This window comes from Dromiciops gliroides, chromosome 1 (genome assembly GCF_019393635.1).
Source record: "Dromiciops gliroides isolate mDroGli1 chromosome 1, mDroGli1.pri, whole genome shotgun sequence".
Taxonomy (NCBI): Eukaryota; Metazoa; Chordata; class Mammalia; order Microbiotheria; family Microbiotheriidae; genus Dromiciops; species Dromiciops gliroides.
The window spans coordinates 687,773,949-687,796,153 of record NC_057861.1 but is presented as its reverse complement, the minus strand read 5'-3'; the positions used below and the strand labels follow the sequence as shown (position 1 = coordinate 687,796,153).

Sequence of the window (22,205 nt, the reverse complement as noted above, 5' to 3'; positions counted from 1 at the left end):
AGTACTAAAACAGAATAAATTGCTTACATTCTAATGTGGGGAGATGATACATGTTTCCTTTCTGGATCCTATTATCATTAGGGATCATAGGGGGAATTTAATTAGACAGAGGGTCTGGGAGTAGCTTTTTTATGTCTTGATGATTTTAGAATAATGGAAAGGAAGGAGAATAGGAATACATTGGAGGGGAGGAAGGAAAAGGTTAGGGGAAATTATCTTGCATATTCAGGATGTGCAAGTAGTTTATACAAACAAGGGATAAGAGGAGGGGGAAGCTGCTAACACTTGGACCTCATTCTTATCTGAATTACTCTAAGGAGAGAACAATGCAAACAGACACACAGTTGAGTATAGAAATACATTTCATTCAACAGGGAACTAGGGAAAGGAGATAAAGGAGAATTGGAGGGAGGGTGTGTTAGGGAGGTACTAATAAATCCCTGGACCTAAGAAAAACAGACTCTAACTAAAGATATGCAAAATTATTTATAGCTCTTTTTGCAGTAGCAAAGAATTAGAAACTGAGGAGGTACCCATCAACTGAGGAATGGCTATACAAATTATGAAAAATAAATGGAATGGATTTACATAGCATTTACATTTACATGGCACTTTACATAGCACTTCAAGGTTTATGAAACATTTTACAAATGTCATCTGATTTTGTCCTCACAACAACCCTGGGAGGTTGGTGCTATTATTATCTCCATTTTATGAGAATGACATGGGGGCACTGAGGCAGCTAAAGGTTAAGTGACTTGCCCACAATGACAAAGAAAGTATGTGTCTGAGGGTAGATTTAAACTCAGGTCTTCCTAATTCTCAGTCCAGAGCTCTATCCACTGTGCCACCTAGAAACCAGATCAAGAAGATGTAATTTAGGAGTCAGCTAGGTAGCACAGCAGATAAAGCACCAGCCCTTGATTCAGGAGGACCTGAGTTCAAATCTGGCCTCAGACATTTGACACTTACTAGCTGTGTGACCCTGAACAAGTCACTTAACCCTCATTGCCCGCTGCCCCCCCCCAAAGGAAGATGTAATTTATTTTATTTTTTTAATTATAAAAGTATTTTATTATTTTCCAGTTACATGTAGAGATAGTTTTCAACATTTTTTCTTTTTTTTTTTAAAGTGAGGCAATTGGGGTTAAGTGACTTGCCCAAGGTCACACAGCTAGTAAGTGTTAAGTGTCTGAGGTCAGATTTGAACTCAAGTTCTCCTGACTCCAGGACCGGTACTCTATCCACTGCACCACCTAGCAGCCCCAACATTTTTTTTTTTTTTGCAGGCAACGGGGGTAAAGTGACTTGCCCACGGTCACACAGCTAGTAAGTGTCAAGTGTCTGAGGCCGGATTTGAACTCAGGTACTCCTGAATCCAGGGCCGGTGCTTAACCACTGCGCCATCTAGCTGCCCCCGCAACATTTGTTTTTATAAGTTTTCTAGTTTCAAATTTTTCTCCCTTCCTCCCCTCCCTCCCCTCCCTCCCCACCTCCCCAAGACAGCAAATAATCTGATATAGGTTATATATGTACAATAACATTAAACATATTTCTGCATTAGTCATGTTATAAGAGAAGAATCAGAGCAAAAAGGAAAAACCTCAAAAAAGAAAAGCAAAAACAGCACCAAAAACAAAAGAAATAGTATGGCTCAATCTGCATTGATCCTCTATAGTTCTTTTTTTTCTGCATTTGGAGAGCCTTTTCCATCATGAGTCCTTTGGAACTATCTTGTACTGTTGTATTGCTGAGAAGAATCAAGTCTATCACAGTTAATCAACACATCATGTTGATGATACTGTGTACAATGTTCTCCTGGTTCTGCTCATCTCTCTCAAAGAAGATGTAATTTAATAATTGCTAGACTATCTGAAAGCTATGGCAAAAAAGCCTAGATATCATATTTCAAGCAAACCTCCCAGATATTTCAGAACCAGAGGGCCAAGTGGAAATAGAATCCACTGGTCATCTCCTGAAAGAAATTCCGAAATAAAAACTCCCAGAAACATTAAAGCCCAAACCAAGAACTTCTGGGTCAAAGAAAAATACTGCCGACAGAAAGACTTCTTATATGGAGGAGCCAAAATGAAGATTGCACAAAATTTATCAGCCACCACTATAAAGGAGTACAGAGTTGAAAATACCATATTCCAGAAGGTAAAAAGTATAAGTTTAGAACCAAAAATAATTTGCCTAGCAAAAGTAAGTATAAAATGGACCTTTAATAAAATAGAGGATTTCTGGGTTTTACCAGAAATAAAAAGACCAGAGCTGCTTAGAAAATTTGAAGTACAAACACAACAATACAAAGAAACATTAAAAACAACAACAACATAAACAAGCAATCTTAAAGGACTTAACATTCTAATATGGAGTGATGACAAATACGTTCCCCTTTGAACTTCATTATCATCATTAATTATAGGGATAGTCTAATAAGACAAAGAGCCTGGGAGTAGTTTTATTGTTTTGAAGATCTCAAAAGGATCCTGGAAAGGGAGAAGAGGAATACACTAGGGAGGAAAAGGGAAAGGAAAGAAATTATTTTACATAATTGTAGAAATTTACATAAAGAAGAAGGAAGGGGTAAAGGAAGCAGGTAACATTTGAACTTCCTTTCATCTGAACTGGTCAAAGGAGGGGAAAATACACACAGTTAGGTAATAAAAGACATTCCAGTTAATAGGGGAAGAGAGAAGGGGGAATTGGAGGCGGGGTAGATTAGATACATTAGTCCTAAGAAAACCAAACTCTAAGGAAGGTGTCTATTTGAATTATGGGAAGCTGAGCTTGCCTCTGGGTTTCTGTTTCCACAGAAAATTTCCTGGCAGGAGGGCACTGAGAAATCTAACATGAACCTTTCATTTATATAGATCCTGATGATCATCTAAGTTTTCTGTCCCCCAAAGCCTTCAATAGCTACTGCTTCTGCTCCTTTTCCTCCTCCTTCTCCTTCTCCTTCTCCTTCTCCTTCTCCTTCTCCTTCTCCTTCTCCTTCTCCTCCTCCTCCTCTTCCTCCTCCTCCTTCTTCTTCCTTTTTTTCTTTCTCTTCTTCCTCTTCTCATCATCATCTTCCTCTTCATTCTACCAGGTAGAGTTAAAACTCCTTAGCCTCTTATTTGAGTACACAATTTACCCATGCTTTGACTCCACCAACCCTTTCTAGACATAATCCATACTACTCTACTCTCCAAACACATTAGACTACTCACCATCCTATGTATATACTGTGGTTTTCCCATTTCCATGCCTTTGCTCATGCTCTGCCCTAAAACTATCCCTTTTCCTGATCCCCATTCTTAAAAGCTTAACTAAAATGCTATTTTCTCCACAAAGCTTTTCTTGACCCTCAGTCAGAGGCAATCTTTCCCGTCCCTCACCTTTGTGTGGTATTTTATACCTACATTATGCACATATTATGTATTATTTTTATGTAGGGTGTGTGCTTTCCATGTACATTATGTATAAATCCAAGTAGTTTGTCTAAATGTGGCTAAAAGGGTGGCATGAATAGATGTCTCTGGAATCTTGCCCAGTCCTCTTCAAGTGAGACTTTGATTCCTGCTTTGAGGAAAGTAAGAGGAGGGGCAAGTGAATAACAAGTAAAAACATTTATCTTTATCCAAGTAAGCAGCAAAGAGAAATCAGAGAAGTTATACAGATTTGAATATGCATAAAAGTTGTCATTGACCCCCTTTGAGGTTTTCTTGGCAAAGATATTGGAGTGGTTCACCATTTCTTTTTCCAGCTCATTTTATAACTGATGAATTGGGACAAAAAGGGTTAAATGACTAGCCAAGGGTCACACAGATAGTAACTACTTGAGGCCAGATTTGAATTCAGATCAGTCTTCCCAACTTCAAGTCCAACATGCTATCTACTATGTCACCTAATTTGACCCCAAAAGTACATGGATTAATGAGTTCCCCCACTGGGAATGGGTTATCTCTGCTCAACCAAGAGAGATTCCCTTATCTCACCCAAGAGAAAATGCTCCAAAGTCTTTGGAGAAACAAGTTGGAAATCAGGGGCATATTGAAGAGCTAGATTTCCCTTGCAAAGTCCTAGTTCTTTCCATGGGTTACTCTCTAAGGAGTTTCTGAAACCTCATGAGTGTGTCTCTCAAAGCAGGAAAGAGGCCTCTCATCTCTAAAGCAATCTCACCTTTTATGCAGGCAAGCAGGGAGTACTTATTCTCTCCACAACCCAAGAGACTTCTGCAAATTCTTCACACTTGGCACCTGCCTTACCAGTATTTTATTTGTCTGTATATGTGGCATCTTCTCCAAACAGACTGTAAGTTCCACGAGGGTAGTGACTATGTCTTCCTATATTGCGTATCTTTACCTGTATTTAGCATAGTGCTCTGTACATCGTAAGAACTTAATAAATGTTTATTGAATTTAGTAAATTGGATTGAGTGGAATGAGTTGAATTTGAATTAAGTTGAATTGAATTGTTCACTCAACTAATCCTTTTTGAGATTAGTTCTTTGTAGAAAGTAGACTATGTCCATTGAGATGAAGGATGATATCTCAGAACCAATATTCTTTTTTACTGACTTACTTTTCCCTCTTCAAAAATATTCACCAGAGGAGAGGTTTCTCAAGATGTTATGACCTTTCTCACTATGTGAAGTTAATGATTAAATGGAATGTGAAAGTGAAAAGCTAAGGGCCTGCGATATATGAGTTTTTATCCTGCAAAAGTGGGTGCTAGTCCAAGTATCAAGTTCCATAATTAGTGATCTCCACATTTCTCGTTTCCAGAAGTCTGACAAGCTCTGTGAAGACCGATCACCTTCAGAAAGAGCTTAAATTCAGGACAAGTAAGTCAAAAGATCCATTCTCAAAGTTGAACAATCCATTCTTAAAGTATTATTTCTGGAAAAGGGAGTGTTTTATACCTGAAACCTTGATTAGCTGAACAATAATATTTCTAAAGATTCTCATAATTATTAACTGAAAGTTAGACTTGGAGAAAGTCTCAGTGCAACTTTCTGGGAATTTCTATTGACCATGTTTATCTGTTGTAAGTAAATGCTAGAGGAACTTTCAATTCTATGGTACAGTTTCCCTATCTCATATAACCTAGATTTGTTTGTTTTTATTTTCAATGGGTGGCATATGATTCATGTTATTTTAAGTTAATATTATTATTTCAAATGGAAAACAAATAATGAAATAAAAACAAATAAATATGTGTAAGGAGGCATATCTAAAAATCTTAACACATATGCTACTGTGCATTTTAAGAAAATTCCAAAAAACCCTAATAAACAGCAACAAGATGTGTTTTGTATCTCTTTCCAAGTTTGCCTCTAATTCTATCATCTTTGACTTTGTTACATATGTACATATAATTTTTATGTTATTGTAACATTTATATAACATAGTTTATTTGACAATTTTCCCAATTATTGGGAATCTAGGTTGTTTCTAATTTTCTTGTATATTTATAATAAAGTTCTTAAATGCAGGACCTCCACATTTTAAATGTTGGAAGGGATGTAGAAAAATTGGGACCTTAATTGATTCTAGGTGGATCTGTGAGCTGATGAAATCATTTTGAAGAGCAATCTGGAATTATGCCAAAAAGAGTTATTAAACTACCTGTACTCTTTGATCCAGCACTACCATTACTAGGTCTATTTCCAAAGATGATTGGTGTGGGGGGGAAGAACCTATATGTTCTAAAAATATTTTATAGCAGGTTCTTTTTTTGTTTTTTTTTTAGTGAGGCAATTGGGGTTAAGTGACTTGCCCAGGGTCACACAGCTAGTAAGTGTTAAGTGTCTGAGGCCGGATTTGAACTCAGGTACTCCTGACTCCAGGGCCGGTGCTCTATCCACTGCGCCACCTAGCTGCCCGCAGGTTCTTTTTTGTGGTGGCAAAGATTGGAAATTCCGGGGATGCCTGTCAATTGAGGAATGTCTAGACAAGTTGTGGTATATGTTTGTGAGGGAATACTACTATACTATAAGAAATGATAAGATTGATGAATTCAGAAAAACTTGGAAAGACTTGCATGAAATAAAGAAGAGTGAAATGAGTAGAACCATAAGAATGTCATATACAGCTTAGCTTTTTACACTGTGAGTCTCAACCTCACATGGGGTCACGTAACTGAATGTGGAGATTGTAAAAACTTTGGCAACAGTAAAAGGTGAAGAAGCTTTGTTACATACCTATATACCCAAGGTCACATAAAAATTTCTTGGGTAAAAAGGGGTCATGAGTGGAAAAAGTTTTAAAAGCCCTGGCAAATAGTAGCAGCAACATTGTCTTTAAGAATAACTTTGAGTGATCAAGTCATTCTATTATAAATATCCAAATGAACAACAAAAGTCCTATGAAGGAAGATGCTATCTGCATGCAGAGAAAGAATTGATATATGTGTAAATATATCCACACACGTACACACATATGTGTGTCTAATGGTATCTATCTCTTGGAGGGGAGAGGGGAAAAAAAGAAAGCTACATGATAACTTTGATGTATATTTAAAAGGAATAGCAAATTGTTCATAATAGATCTGCAGTTTCAGGTATAATCCTTTTTCCCCCCTATTTCACTTTGTTATGGCAATGCATGTTTTATTCCTTAAGTTCAGAATTTAAAAATTATTTAAATTCTTGTAATTGAATTAATTGGTCAATAGTATGGTTAATTTTCTGTCTCATTATTACCAGTTTGCTGTATGAAAAGTTTGCATTAGTCTGTGATACTAATATGAATACCCATTTTCCTGCAGATCTGCTAACAGTGCATTCTAACATTTTCTGCTATTTTTGATAATTTAGTCAGTGTTACATAGCAAGATTGTTTTGATTTGCATTTTACTATTGCAATACTTGAGCCTCTTTTAATGTGGTTATTAACAATTTATGTTTCCTTGTTGCAAAATTATCCATTAATGTCCTCTGAGATAATTTCTCCATTTGGGTCATGTATTCAAGATATATACCAATATAGATTTTGGATTTGTATAGTTTTTTCACGTAGTAAAACTTTATTGAATAATATATTTTACACAATTTTCCCCAATCTTTCTTTTTATTTTAAAGGTTTTTAAAAAACCATTAACAATACTTATTGATTTTCTACAACATATCATTTATTAGACATCTATTCTTAGAATTTAATGTACAATATGACATATAGATCCAAATTAATTTTTCTTTCTTTTTTTCCATGCAGTTATCCATTTTTTCATCACTTTAAAATTATTTTAAAGTATCCTCCCTGAAATTTTTGGATATAGGCTTGTCAAACACTAACTTCTTATTGTAATGATTGGAATGATGCCCCCTGCTGGAGACTTATTGTAGGAAAGCTCCAACATGAGGAGAGGGCCTCTGAGGGCAGGACCATGCGTCTTTTCTTTGGTGTCAGGAAGTGACGTTTGCTTGTGGGAGGAAGAAGGGGGAAGCTGGCGCTCTGACTCTCTCTCTTTCGTGTGGACTCTGGTGGAGAGGGGAGTCTAACTTATGCTAAAGCTTATAATTCATTGGTGACCACTCATTAGATATTTTAGACAGTATAGCTAGAAATTTAGCCCTTATATTATATACATTGATTTCTATTTTTAGGTTCTCTATTTTGTCCTTGATGCTTGTCTAAACCTTCTACATGTGTTCTTTTTTTTTTTTTTTTTGGTGAGGCAATTGGGGTTAAGTGACTCACCCAGGGTCACATAGCTATTAAGTGTCAAGTGTCTGAAGCCGCATTTGAACTCAGGTCCTCCCGAATCCAGGGCCAGTGCTTTATCCATTGTGCCACCTAGCTGCCCACTTCTACATGTGTTCTTGATTCCATCCACAACTATCTTTTCCAACAGATTTCCCTTTTAATCGTCCCATCAGTCTTTCTATCTTTGTCTCTTTCTCTTTCTCTGTTTCTGTCCCTGTGTATGCCTCTCTGTGTCTGGTCTGTTTCTGTCACACACACAAATACACAATACATCTTCCTATTTCCTAGATCTTTCCCTGATTCCTTCAAAGATGCCCTATACTTCCCCATACTAAAAAAAGGAACCTTGTCCTAGACTTTACTTAACATCCTTTTCAAGCTATTATCTTAAAGCTTTCATCCTTTTCACAATCTCCCAGAAAAAGCTTGCCTCCATTTCCTCTCCCCTTTTGCACACTAACCATAGATTCCCCACAGGGCTTGATCCTGGATCCTCTTCTCTTCTCCCTCTATACTATTTCATTTAATGATCTTCTAAACTCCTATGAATTAAATTATTATTTCTGTGCCAATGATTCTCAAATCTAGCCCTAACTTCCCTGATGTATATTAGACATCTCACATTTGATGTCTTGGAGATAAACTTACTGTGTCCAACAACGTACTCATTATCTCCTCTCCCCCCAAAGCCTTTCTATTACTGTCTATACTCTCCTATTAACATACCTTCTTATTGTCCAAAACCCTCTTATTATCACCATACTCTTAGTTACCCAGGCTCCTAACCTAGGTGTCTTCTTCAACTCTTCACTCTCTCTCATCTTCCTCTCTCCATGTCCAATCTGTTGCCAAGGCTTGTTGATTTTACCTTCATAACAGTTTTCACATATTCCTTCTTTTCTCCTTTGACACTCCCACTGTACTGTCATAGGCCCTTACCATCTCACACCTGGACTATTGTAATAAGTTGCTGGTGTGGTAAAAAAATATGAAAGTTTTTTAACAGTCGGTTAGGATAACTGAAAGATGCCAGTTTTTGAAAAAAGACCAGAAAGGGTTATTGAACCCTATTGCTTGATACCTCACTGAAAACATTGAATATTGAATCTTGCTGATTGAAGTCTTATTTCTTTTTGATAAATTAATCACCACTTTAAGTATCTGCTACTGTTATACTAGAGAATTCATGTATAAGATGATGTGGTTTACTTGCTAAAAGAAGATTATGTAATAATGTCTAAAAGAAGATTATGTAATAATGTTTAATATAATCAGCTATTTACATTCGTTTATTATTTATATGTCATTATACTCTGGGTATGGTTTGGAATTATTGTATATATCACTAATATATTCTCAGTTATGCAGCATAGCACGGAGTTTTACCATCATACTGTCTTTGGTGAAATTAATGAGATTTCGGAAGTATGGAAACTTATCATTTCAGAGACTAACTTGCTGTGAACTCTGATGCAGGCCCTGGAGAAAATATATGTGCAACAAAAGGAGAGACAGGTATACGTAAGTCCATGGTTTGCTTATGATGGTGACTATGTAGAGCACAATTACTAGGCACAGTCCAGTATTAATCCTCTCTCCCTCCTAATTTAACCTAATTTAACTGAACTTAATTATCTTTTTATCTCACTCAGTTGAACTCACCTGTGGCCTAGCACAATCACTGGCTGTCTCAGAACCATGAGATATGATATGATAACCTTTCCATAACATTTTCAGGTGTCATGAATACGTACTAAATTTGACTTTGATCCAGACACATGGTGGTAAAAAGTGTTACAGATTGCATAACTACCTCAACCCTCTATTAGAAGTCTAAGGATATAAAGGAGGGAATGTAATGGAATTTATTAATTTGATCATTGACAATGCTATGCTAAGGTTTAGTAAAAAAAATACAGCAATTCAAACAGTTAAAGAAGATAATCCAGCTTTCCAGACCAGAGTCCAGAATCCAGAATCCAGACCAGAGTCCAGAATCCAGTTTTCCAGACCAGAATCCAGTTTCCTCCTGATGACATCTTACCACTTCAAGAAGACAAGAGAACTCAGAGACTTTATATGAACTGTTTTGCTTTATTAGTTTTACTATCTCCTTTCTGTTATAATATATACTATCTGTAACATGTAGTCTCTGCAGAGGCTCTCGCTTTGCAAGACTAATGTCAAAGTGTCGATTCATGAGGACAAAAAAAAAAATCGCCCCTCTGGACAAAACTTTCCTCTCTTCCTTTTCTATATTGTTGTTCACATATTATTAGTTAGCAATAGTTATTATATTCTTTTTACTGTTCCATCAAGGAAACATTCCGTTTCTTGAGGAAGCAAAGGGGGGAAATGTGGTAAAAAAAAATATGAAAGTTTTTTAACAGTCGGTTAGGATAACTGAAAGACGCCAGTTTTTTTTAAGGACCACCCTTTCGGGGAGGAGACCAACGGCATGAGCTACGCACGCCAGTCCGCCTGCTGCGCATGTCAGACTGCCTGCTAGCACTCCACTTCCGGGGTGTGAGCTTAAAAGGCAAGGAGAGAACTAAAGTGGGAGTTTTTTCCTGCTCTGCTGGTCTCCTGACTGCACTGCACAGACGGTCTCTCTCTCCCCAAAGGTGGCCTTCTCTTTTGGTGAGTTTTATACAGAATATAAACTAAGCTTAGACTTAAGACGATTTGTATTGTGTTTCTACTTTCCTATCCTTCTAATGAACATCACCTTGTGACTACCATACAATAAATGGTCTATCTAGAAAACCAGAAGCTTCTTCCATTTACTAGTCTGGGAGATAAATTAAGGGAAAGGTTAAGTAGGGTAGATTTATGATCTAATATCCAATTTTAAATCTCACACTGGTTGGTCTCTCTGCCAAGAGTCTTTCCCCACTCTAAACCGTCATCTATCCAGCTGTGCCCTCACCCCCTACAACACCTCAATAACGTTAGTGCTTCCCTATCATCTTCAGAGTCAAATTTAAAATCGTTAGGTGTTCAAAATCCTTCATAATTGGTTCCTCTCCCTTTTCAGCCTTCCTACATCTTAAGTCACCTTTATATACTCTGTGATCCAGTGACACTGATATTTTTGCTGTTCTTTCCACAAGACACTCTCATCTCATGATTTGTGGGGGGGCAGGGCAACGAGGGTTAAGTGACTTGCCTAGGGTCACACAGCTAATAAATGTCAAGTGTCTGAGGTTGGATTTGAACTCAGGTCCTCCTGAATCCAGGGCTGGTGATCCACTGTGCCACCTAGCTGCTCCTCTTATCTCATGAGTTTAGGCATTTTTGCTTTCTGTGCCCCATGCTTGGAATTATTTCCCTTCTCATCTCCACCCCCTCACTTTTCTGTTTCCTTCAAGTCCTAGCCAAAATCTCACTTTCTATAAGAAGACTTGCCTGATCCTTCTTAATTCTAGAGCCTCCTCTCTGTTGATTACATTCAATTTGTCTTATAGATGGCTGATTTGTACATAGATCTTTGCATGTTATGTCCTCCGTTGAACTACGTACTCCTTAAGGGCAGGGACTGATTGGTCTTTCTTTTTATCTTCAGGATTTTGCACATGGCACAGTGCCTTTCACAGAATAAGCACTTAACAGATGCTTACTGAAGGATGACTGTGCAACTTTTTGTAATCTGTCTTCTGATCTCATTACCTAACTGAAATTTCTTCTGCCAACAGTCTCAGTCTTTGTCCCTCTTCACCTCCGCAGCATTTTACTCTGCCGACCACTGTTTTCTCCTGGATTCTCTCTCTTCATCAGGTGTTTGTGGCCGTGCTTTTTTCTGGTTCTCCTCCTATCTCTCTGACTCTCTCTTCTCCCTGTTAGTCCTTTGTTGATGCATCATCCATATCATACCCATAACTGTGGGTTTACCCTAAGGATAATAGGATAATAGATTTGGAACTTAAAGACATCTCAGAGGTCTTTGATTCCAGGCCCTTCATTTCACAAATGAGGAAACTGAGGTCCAAAACAGTTTATAATATTCATTTGTGATGTTGGATATATTAAGAAAAACCATTCTATTTATATATTTTAAATATTTTAAAATGTAAATGAATGTTGCATATTATTAGATTTATCTGCATTTAAGGATATAATGTTCAATATTTATTCTCTTGATATGATTTATGGTTATCTATTATTCTCTGATATTAAGCCATCCTTGGATTCCATTTATAAATCCTCCTTGGTCAGAATAGATTTTTAAATATTCTAGTTGTAAGTATCTAGTTTTTGTGTTGATAGTTATTAATGATTTGTTAATAATTATTTTTCTCAATTCATTATATAGGGATCAATGCCATATTTTTATTTTCTTTTTCCTTCTTTCTTTCTTTCTTTCTTTCTTTCTTTCTTTCTTTCTTTCTTTCTTTCTTTCTTTCTTTCTTTCTTTCTTTCTTTCTTTTTTTTGCAGGGCAATGAGGGTTGTGACTTGCCTAGGGTAACACAGCTAGTGTGAAGTGTCTGAGGCCAGATTTGAACTCAGGTCCTCCTGAATCGAGGGCCGGTGCTTTATCCACTGTACCACCTAGCTGCCCCTCATATTTTTCTAATGAAGGAACTGAATAGCTTAATATCTCTGCATATATCTTGAAACAGTCTACATAGTATCAGAATTATTTTAAAAGTTTGGCAGAATTTGCTTATAAATCTATCTGTTCCCTGTCCCTTTCCCTCTACTTCCAAATACCTCTTTAATGGATTATCTGATTTTAGTTCTAAGACTAATCTATTTAAGTTACCCATTTCTTAATCAATTCTGGTATTTCACATTTTTGTAAGTAATCAGCCATTATTTACTCTTATTTTTTATTTTATTTGATTTTTTTTTAACCACAGAGTTATATGTAACAGTCTCTAATGATTTTCTCTATTTCTTTTGCCTCCTTAATTTCTATTTTGGTGTTTAAATTTTCTCTCTTTAATAAAATAAAATGCTACGTATTTATCTTTTTTTGTTGTTTTTGAAAAAAGCCTTACTACCTCATTGATTTATTTATCATTTTTCTACTTTGTATTATATTTACCTCTGTTTTGATTTTCATTATTCTTCTTTTGCTGTTGGCTCTATTTTTTTTTAGATTTTTTAAAATAGTATATATTTATTAAGTTCTCTCATTCCCACTTTTTTTGGGGGATGGGCAATGAGGGTTAAGTGACTTGCCCAAGGTCACACAGCTAGTAAGTGTCAAGTGTCTAAGGTCGGATTTGAACTCAGGTACTCCTGAATCCAGGGCTGGTGCTTTATCCACTGTGCCACCTAGCTGCCCCCCCCCTTATTTTAATAAGCATTTAGTGCTATAAATTTGTCTCTGAGTCTAGCTTTGGTTGCATCCCATAGGTTTTGATATAGGTCTGTATAGTTATCATTACAATTTCTATACTTACCTCTTTTACTCAGGGTTTTCTTTTTTTTGGTCAGTTTTTATTTTTCAAAAAGACCTACATCTTTTACTCATAATTATTTAATACTAATCCCATTTAAATTATCCTTTATAAATGCAATGTATAAAATCTTTGTTATTCCAAATCTGGATCTTCTTTGTGACTTAGCCCATGCTATTTTGTAATTTCCATGTCTGCTTGAAAAGAATATATATTTTTTGCTCTTTCAATTGTGTTATCTCCATATACCTATTAGATATAGGTTGTTTGGTATTCTCTTTGGTCCTGCAATTTCTTTCTTGTTTATTTTTTTTTTGTGGAGTGTTAAAATCTCCTAATACATGATTTTTTCTATTTTTTGAAAGCGTGTAAGCTTTCTTTAATGAGTCTCACTGCAGAATCATTAAGTGCATCTATTTTACTTTATTTTATTTAATTTTTTTGCAGGGCGATGAGGGTTGAGTGACTTGCCCAAGATCACACGGCTAGTAAGTGTCAAGTGTCTGAGGTTGTATTTGAACTCAGGTCCTCCTGAATACAGGGCTGGTGTTTTATCCACTGTGCCACCTAGCTGCCCCAAGTACATCTATTTTACTTGAACATATCCTCTTTTTGAATTGCACATAGAGCATTTACCTCTTGCTTTCTTATTTGTATTCAATTCTGCCTGATATTATGTTATATTCCAGAAATCATGCTCCAGCCCTGGGGCATTTAATCTACTTAGCTTTGAAACTCCTATCTTTATCCAGCAACCAATAAATAGACTGACTACCAGAAGAACTGAATCAAGTATGTCTTAATATTCTTGCTATAAGTGAAGCCAGAATTAAAAAAAAAAAAGTTGCATCTCACAGATTATCCTTGGAGAGGCAGATAAAAAATGTTGGTTTAAATGTTTTCTGTTTGTTTTTATCATTAGTCCAAATTTTTAAAAAAATGTCTTTGAATGGGACATATGGATAGTTTTTTAATTGCATTGAGGTATTTTCAGAGAGAAAAAGCACAAAGAAAATAGTTGCAGGGTTTTTTGTTTTGTTTTGTTTTGGGTTTTTTTTTTGTCATCACTGTCTATAAAGAATGAGAAAGTAGAGAAATTCTACAAATAATTCCATCAGGGAATGTGTGGAGGTTTATATTTATAATCCTTGTTTCTGGGAAAGCTGATGCTGGTGGATCATTTAATGTTGGTAATTCTGAGCTTCAGCAGGGCTAAGATAATTCGGTTTCTGGGTTTTATTACTGCCATATTGAAATGTTCTTTATTTTTTGTGGTTTTTATTTTGTAATTTATTACATCACAAAAGCTATTAATTGTCTTAATTAGTTTCTTCTCTGATTATTGGGTGAGTATTTTTTTGTTCCCCCATATACTTTTATTTATTTCATTAAATGTTTCTCAGTTACATGCAAAAAAAGTTTTAACATTTATTTTTTAAAAATTTGAGTTCCAAATTCTTTCTCTTGTTCCTCCCCTGTCCCTTCTTTGAGAAGTTAAACAATTTGATATATTTTGTGCATATAAAGTCATGAAAAAACATATTTCCATATTATCCATGTTGCAAAAGAAAACAGAGCAATAAAGAAAAAAGTGAAAAAATATTCTTTGATCTGCATTCAGTTTCAATCAGTTCTTTCTCTGGAGGTAGATAGCATTTTTTATCACAATTGTCTTAGATCATTGTAATGATTAGAATATCTAAGTCATTGTTGATATTTAACAATATTTCTGTTGTTATGTACAATATTCTACTGGTACTGCTCACTTCACTTTGCAAATTTATATAAATCTTACCATGTTTTTCTGAAAACATCATGCTCATCATTTCTTATAGCATGATAGTATTCCATTACAATCATATACCACAACTTGTTCAGCCATTCCCCAATTGATAGGCATAACCTCAATTTCCAATTCTTTACCACTACAAAATGAGTTGCTATAAATATTTTTTGCACATATAGGACCTTTTCCTTTTTCTTTGCATTCTTTGGGATAAAGACTTAGTAGTGGTATTGCTGGGTCAAAGAGTATGCATAGTTTTTATAGTTCATAATTCCAAATTGTTCTCCAGAATGATTGGATCAGTTCACAACTCCACCAACAGTGCATCAGTGTCTGAATTTTTCCACATCCCTCCAATATTTATCATTATCCTTTTCTGTCATATTAAGCAAACTGAGAGGTGTAAGGTAGTACCTCAGAGTTGTTTTAATTTTCATTTTTCTGATCAATAGTGATAGAGCATTTTTATATGACCATAAGTAGCTTTGATTGTTTTTCTTCTGAAAACTGCCTGTTTATATCTGTTGGCCATTTGTTAATTGGGAATCTTGCTTTAATTCTGCCCCGCCCCCCCCCCAGTTTCCTGTTTTCCTTTTAATCTTGGCTGAATTGGCTTTGTGCAAACCCTTTTAATTTTAATGTAATCAAAATTATTAATTTTATAACCCATAGTGCTCTCTAACTCTTGTTTAGTCAAAAATTCTTCCCTTATCCATAGATCTGACAGGTAAACTTTTCCATGCTCCCCTAAAACGCTTATGATAGCACCTTTTATGTCTAAATCAGAAACCTATCTTTAGACCTTATCTTGGTATATGGTGTGGTCTATACCCAGCTTCTGCAAAACTACTTTATAGTTTTCCCAGCAATGTTGTGTCAAATACTGAGTTCTTCTCCCAGAAGCTTGGATCTTTGGGCTTATCAAATATTAAATGACTATGGTCATTTACTATTATGTATTGTGTACCTGATCTACCACTTTATTTGGTAGCTAATACCAAATTGTTTCAATGATTATTGCTTTTTTCCCCCAGGGCAATGAGTTAAGTGACTTGCCCAGGGCCACATAGCTAGCAAGTATCAAGTATCTGAGGCTGGATTTGAACTCAGGTCCTCCTGAATCCAGGGCTGGTGCTTTATCCACTGTGCCACCTAACTGCCCCAATGATTATTGCTTTGTAATGCAGTTTGAAATCTGGTACTGGTAGGCCACGTTCACATTTTTTTTAGATTCCCTTGATATTCTTTTTTTTTTTTTTTGTAGGGCTATGGGGGTTAAATGACTTGCCCAGGGTCATACAGCTAGTAAGTGTCAAGTGTCTGAGGCTGGATTTGAACTCAGGTACTCCTGAATCCAGGGCCAGTGCTTTATCCACTGCGCCACCTAGCTGCCCCGATTCCCTTGATATTCTTGAAACTTTTTTTCTTTCAGATGAATTTCATTAAATTAATTTAGGTAGAAATTCCATTTTTATTATATTGGCTCAGCCTACCCGTGAGCAATTACTATTTCTCCAGCTATTTAAATCTGTATCTGTGTGAAAAATGTTTTGTAATGGTTTTCATATAGTTCCTGGGTTTGTCTTGGCAGGTAGGCTCCCAAATATGTTATATTGTCTACAGTTATTTTAAACAGACTTTTTCCTTTTATCTCTTTCTACTGGAAATTTTTGTTAAAATATTGAAATGCTGATTATTTATGTAGGTTTATTTTATATCTGTAACTTTTCTGAAGTTGTTATTTTAAATAGTTTTAAATTTAATTCTCTAGGATTCTGTAAGTATGCCATCATATGATCTGCAAAGAATGATAGTTTTGTTTCCTCATTGTCTGTTCTAATTCCTTTTTCTTCTCTTATTGCTACAGCTAGCTTTTCTAGCACAATATTGAATAATAGTGGTAATAATAAACATCCTTGCCTCACTTCTGATCTTATTGGGAAGGCTTCTAGTTTTGTAATCCCCATTATGATGGGGATTTGTAATCCCCATTACAAATAATGCTTGCTGATAGTTTTAGATAGGTACTATTAGTCGTTTTAAGGAAAGCTTCATTAATTCCTATGTTTTCTAGTGTTTCTTTAGTGTTGTATTTTGTCCAAAGCTTTTCCTGCATCTATTCAGATATGGCTTTTTATTATTGATATGGTCAATTATGCAGAATTTTCCTAATATTGAACCAGCCCTTCATTCCCAGTATAAATCCCACCTGGTCAGAGTGTATAGTCTTTGTGATACATTGCTGTGATCTCATTGTTACTATTATTTCCTTTAAAATTTTTGCATCAAGATTCATTAGGGAAATTGGTTTATAGTTTTCTTTCTCTGTTTTTGCTCTTCCTGGTTTAGGTATCAACACCATGTCTGTGTCTTAAAACAAATTTGGTAGGACTCCTTCACCTATTTTTCCAAATAGTTTGTGAAGTATTAGAATTAATTGTTCTTTAAATGTTTGTTAGACTTCACTTGTGAATCCATCTGATCCTGGGGATTTTTTCTTAGGGAACTCATTATTTTCTGAGATAGTGATAGTTAAATATTCTATCTCCTCTTCTGTTAATCTAGGAAATTAATATTTTTGTAAATATCAATCCATTTCATTTAGATTGTTGGATTTATTGACATATAATTGTGCAAAATAGCTCCTAATAATTATTTTAATTTCATCTTCATTGATGAATTAATTCACACATTTCATTTTTGATACTGGTAATTTGGTTTTCTTCTTTCTTTTTTTAAGAATCAAATTAACTGGGGGGCAGCTAGGTGGCACAATGGATAAAGCACTGGCCTTGAATTCAGGAGGACCTCAGTTCAAATCCGGCCTCAGACACTTGACACTTGCCATCTGTGTGACCTTTGGCAAGTCACTTAACCCTCATTGCCCCACCAAAAAAAAAAAAGAATCAAATGAACCAATGGTTTATGTATTTTATTGATTTCCCTTCCTCCATAACACCAGCTCCTAGTTTTATTTATTAATTCAATTGTTTTATTCCTTTCAATTTTATTAATCTTACTTTGATTTTCAGGATTTCCAATTTGGTATTTAATCAGAGATTTTTAATTTGTTCTTTTTCCAGATTTTAAAAAATGCATGCTCAATTCATTAATCTGCTCATTCTCTAACTTATTGATATAAACATTTAGAGATATAAATTTTCCCCTAAGTAATGTTTTGGCTTTATCTCATAAATTTTGGTATGCTGTCTCATTATTGTAATTCTCTTTAATGAAATTATTTATTGTTTCTATGATTTGTTCTTTGGCCCACTCATTCTATAGGATTAGTTAGTTTTCAGTTCATTTTAATTTATGTTTCCATGGCACTTAAAAAAAATAATTTGTATTACATTGTGGTCTGAAAGGATGCATTTAATACCCCTGCTTTTCTGCATTTGTTTGTAAGGTTTTATGCCCTAGTACATGGTCAATTTTTGTGAAGGTGCCATGTATAGCTGAGATTGGGCTGGAAAGGCATTTCTAATTGGAATACCAAGGAAAGATAACTGCCTCTCTTTTGCTTACATTTCTGCTTTTAATGTCTTCCTCCTGTCTTATTGCTATTCCTAGCATTTCTAGACCCATGTCAAATAACCATAGTACTGTCTTTATTTTAAAAGTCTCTAGTGTTTCACCATTGCAAATAGTGCTAGCTTTTGGTTTTAGATACATTTTTTTTATCATATTAGACAATAACCCTTCAATGCCTATATCAACTCTAACCTTTACTTAAACATGAATACATCCAACTACATCCCTGAAGAATGGTTTTATAGCCTCCAATTGAAACTTGTTAGTGGTGGGAAATTCACCACCACTCAAGAAAACTCATTCCATTTTGGGACTTTTTATACTTTCTAGAAAGCCCTTCAAAAATCTAAAGGCCACTCTTCTATGCCTCGTCCTTCAACTTGTCTTCACTACTTTCTTCTGCTAGTCCTTGCATGTTGTCATTTCAAATCCCTTTATAATCCTGGTAGACCTCTTTTTGTTCTGTTTCAGTTTGTCAAAATTCTTCCTAAAACTTGGCACTAAGAACTGATCACAATGCTCTGAATGTAGTTTGACCAGGACAAAGTACATATCTGTCATCCTGGACACTCTGCCTCTTCCTAAACCAGTTTTAAATTTGACCCAGCTTTTTTGTCTGTTGTGTCATTCTTCTGACTCATGTAAGCTTGCAATTCACCAAAAGCTTTTTAAAACTTCCTTCTCCCCGCAACAGAAACTTTTGCTATGCTTTTCCTCCTCTAACCTGTACTTGTACAATTGACTTCTTGAACATAAGTGTAGCATTATGCATTATCTCTACTGTATTTCATCTTATTGGATTTGGTTTATTATCTTAGCTTGTTGAGATCTTTTCAGTTCCTGACTCAGTTATTATCCAACATATGAGTTATTCCTTCCAGAGTTGTGTCATCTACACCTAGCTTAATTCAAGGCATTCATTAAAATGGTGAATGACACAAGACCAAGGATATTTTCTTAAGCTGTTTCAAGAGAGTTCTCCCACAAGGTTTACATACTGACACCTTTTGGGATTTGGTCCAGTGATGTGCTAATAAATGTTGAACAATGGTTCTCTGGGGGTGGGGATGTATATAAACTCACTTTTAAATTTAATCTGAGTTATTAACATATTATTCATCACTTTACAAAGTCTAGATAATCAACAAAACAATAAATCCAACCTTGGAATGTTGTATTTGCTGATTTCTGAGGTGCGAACACTCACACTCAAAATTTAACAATTGGCTTTCCTAAATTGGTTTGAGCTGACTCCAGCACAATCCTGGTTTGGCCATACAGCCAGATCCAGATCTATCTATGGTACCTAATCCAGTAATTCTCAAAGTTTTTGGTCTAAGGGTTCCTTTGCACTTTTAAAAGTTATTGAGAACCAAAAAAAAAGTTATTGAGAACCTCCCCTCAAAGCATTTTATTGATGTTTACTGCATTAGAATTGATGTTTACTATGTACTATTGATGGTTACTGTATTATAAATTACAATTATTATTTAATAGCATTATCATATCTATGTAATATTATAATATATCTATAATATAATGGATCTTTTCCTATGTGGTCCCTTTGGAAGGGCCTTGGAGACTCTCAGGAGTTCCCAGACTATACTTTGAAAACTGCTGTTTTAAGCCATGTCCCTCTGTGTTTTCCACAAGGGAAGTATGAGAGACTTTATATTTTCCTAAAATATAGCTGATCTATATCTACAATATTACTCTGATTTACCAGCCTAGCAACCCTATCAGAAAAGGATATGAGGTTCGTCTGGCATTATTTGTTCTTGATGAAGTCAAGATGTCTCAGTGATCATCATCTCTTTTTCTGAATACTCAAAAGCCATATCCCTTTAATAATGTATTCTAGAATTTTTCCAGGCATCAAAATCAATAAAACAGGGCTATATATTGAAGAATATGTTCTTGTACCTTTTTTCAAAAACTAGGAGAATACTTGTCCAGCTGCAGGCTTGTGATCTCTCCAATCCTCCATAGTTTTTTTTTTTTTTTTAAGGAGCACTGTTAGAAACTCAATTGTCACATATGCCAGTTTGTTTAGAAACTCTAGAGATTTAGGTCATCAAAGATTGGTAACTATAACTCACTTAGAATAGATAGATACCCTCTTATCAATGCCTCACTTAACTTGCACTTTAGTGGTTGTTCAGTAATTTTTCAGTTGTATCTGACTCTTTGTGACCCCATTTGGGGTTTTCTTGGAAAAAATGCTGGAATGGTTTGTATTTTCTTCTTCAGCTCGTTTTACAGATGAGGAAACTGAGGTAAACAGGGTTAAGGGACCTGCCTAGGGTCACATAGTTAGTAAATGTCTAAGACAGATTTGAACTCAGAGTCTTCCTGACTCTAGGTCTGACACAGTACCCACTGCACCACCTAACTGCCCATCTTGTACTTTACCTCTTTCCTGACTATTTTCATTCTATCCTTTCCAGAGTGAACATTCTCCTCAACTGAGGAATCGGGAATGATACTATGATTGTACCAGTGGATTATTGGTAGAAAGATCTCCTGAAAAAAAAAACCTTCTTCATCACTGCTGGTCCGTACCTTTTCAACAACATTTAGTTTTAGTTACCAACATTAATGAGAGGTTAACAGTGACTTGTCCAAGTTTACCTTGGTAGTCAGTATGTATCAGAAGCTGAACCTGAATTCTAGACTCTCATTGGTAGAAAAAAACAAAAGCAAAATTTTTTGTTGTTGTTGTTGTTGCAGGGCAACGAGGATTAAGTGACTTGCCCAAGGTCACACAGCTAGTAAGTGTCAAGTGTCAGAGGCCAGATTTGAACTTGGGTCCTCCTGAATCCAGGGCTAGTGCTTTGCCCACTGTGCCAGCTAGCTGCCCTTAAAAGTAAAATTTTTAAATTGAGTTATTTTGTCTCCTCTCCAACCCCAGAAGCACCTTCTTGGATCTCCCTCTTTCCCCCAACAATAGCTTTAAAAGCCAATTCTGTTGGCCTTGATGTTGCTTCCTAGTCTAAGATCATTCTAAGCTGCAGAGCTCCTGAGACCATTTCCATAGAACTATGCCACTTCTTCATATTTATCTTTAATTGCCCATCCTCCCTCATATCTTCTTTATCTCTTAAAATACATGCTGGCCAATGAATTTTCTAGCATTCAGGACCCTCTTCACTCAGCTGCCATCTTACTTTTTTTTTTGTCTTTTCTCAAGGTGCTAATAAGTAGGTGCTGTTTTAGCCTAAATGGTATATTCCCTGCCTTCTAAGTATACTTTCCATTTTCCCACCTCCAAACCTTTACTTATATTGTTTGCCTGCCTCATATTCCCTCCTTCTCCTTCTCGGATTGAATTCCTACCTCCTTCAAAGCCCAACCCAAATGCTTTCATGTAACCTTCCCTTGTTACACTCAGCTGATAGCAGTGCTCCTCCCAGTCCATACACAGCCCACAGCAGAGATGTTTTCTGTCTCTCTATACAACATTGGGTGGTATAACATCTGTGTTTGTGATCTCTACCTCTACTAGACTATCAGCTCCATGAAGGCAAAGATCTCACCATCTCACTTTCATACTTCATTCAGCACCTAGCATAGTAGTGCTCTGTAGGAGGCATCACCATAGAATGGAAAGAGATGGCTCTGGAGTCAGAGGAACTGCGTTCAAATCCCACCTTTGCAACCATGGCAAGTCATCTAACCTTTCTGGGTCTCAGTTTCCTCACCTGTAAAATGAGAGGGTTGTTATACTGGCTGGCCTCTGAAGTCCCTTCCAGCTCTAGATCTATGATCTTATAAGTCTTTCCTGG

At 35.9% G+C, this 22,205-nt stretch overlaps 1 protein-coding gene across 3 annotated transcripts in view; it reads left to right on the top strand.

Annotated features, from left to right (window-relative positions):
• Positions 1 to 4,703: 4,703 nt before the first annotated feature.
• DDC (dopa decarboxylase) overlaps positions 4,704 to 22,205 on the top strand; it is a 121,618-nt gene continuing 104,116 nt past the window's right edge. The window contains exons 1-2 of one of the 3 annotated variants that reach the window (XM_043975351.1): positions 4,718 to 4,831; positions 20,868 to 20,974. The gene's annotated coding sequence lies outside the window, so the exon portion shown is untranslated. Of the gene's footprint in view, positions 4,832 to 13,547; positions 13,589 to 20,867; positions 20,975 to 22,205 lie in introns of all 3 variants that reach the window. The other 2 variants (XM_043975352.1, XM_043975350.1) reach the window with 2 other exon arrangements.